The sequence below is a fragment of the Morone saxatilis genome, unplaced genomic scaffold (assembly GCF_004916995.1).
Source record: "Morone saxatilis isolate NCDOM2014 unplaced genomic scaffold, NCSU_SB_2.0 Contig6, whole genome shotgun sequence".
In the NCBI taxonomy this organism is placed as follows: domain Eukaryota; kingdom Metazoa; phylum Chordata; class Actinopteri; family Moronidae; genus Morone; species Morone saxatilis.
The window spans coordinates 9,412,226-9,413,256 of NW_023340206.1; the positions used below are offsets into that span (position 1 = coordinate 9,412,226).

The 1,031-nt window shown below is 46.7% G+C and overlaps 1 protein-coding gene across 1 annotated transcript in view; it reads right to left on the minus strand.

Annotated features, from left to right (window-relative positions):
- Nucleotides 1–1,031, minus strand: part of LOC118339801 (sodium/potassium-transporting ATPase subunit alpha-1-like) — a 17,843-nt gene that overhangs the window by 3,741 nt on the left and 13,071 nt on the right. The window lies entirely within an intron of this gene.

Sequence of the window (1,031 nt, forward strand, 5' to 3'; positions counted from 1 at the left end):
GGAAGGCAAATAGGGCAAAAGTAGTGCCAAAACAGAGAACAAAGAATGATCACAAATAAAAATATACTCAATTTATTAATTATTAGAGATATAAAAACTATAAATGAAAGTATATGACACTTATGCAAGTTCGGGTTCAAGTAAGGACATGGAGTGCAAAGAAATAATATAACTTCCTCGTGATGATGTAATAAATAAGATCATTGGTTCTCGAGTAAAGAGTGCATCACGATGTCAGGTTCCCAGGTCGGGTGAATAGGCGCAGAGGGGATGGTGACGGTTCGCAGGGGGCAGAGGGATTGTTGGCGATGATGAATGAGGTAGGAAGGGTGGAGATCTCAGGGAGTTACTGTCAGGAAGTGGTAGGCGATTTGATTTCGCTTCACAGTGTGTGGGTGTCGCGAAGGAGTCAAACGACCTGACAGAATAGATACGGAAAGTTGCGGTATTGCGAGGAAAAGTGGAGAAAATGGGCAGTTCGCGACAGGACGCTGTTAGTGGCCAGTGCTGTACTTCCAGCTGTCCTGCAGGTGAAGAAAAGCGCGTTGTGGTGTGTGTCTGTTGTACCCTTCTTCCACTCAGTAACGGATTGGATGCCGAAGAGTTGTGGTCCAGGGCGAGATCATTGGTGCGAGCGGCCGCTTGAGACGTCAGATCCAGGCGATGTACCGCAGTGGCAACACTCGAAATGTCGGCGCTTGCTTCAGAGCCAGAGGAGCTGAGGGTCTTCACGACCCATTCAGGCCTGTCACAGCCCACCAATGGCTGCGCGTGGCAGGAGATGGACAAAGGCGTACACCTCTGAGTGGATGTTGAGCGATATTCCACCAAACGAAATCCTAGGCATGGCAACACGCACCCATTCTGCTCGACCGCAGGCGTGCGCTCAAGCTTATATATCGTTATTGGTTACTTTTCAGATCAATATTTTCCATAATTATAATAATATTAATACAATAGTGCTTACATTTCAGAGTTACTACTTTAACTTCCCCTTAATACTTCTTCCAGCACTGGACACAGTCACGAGA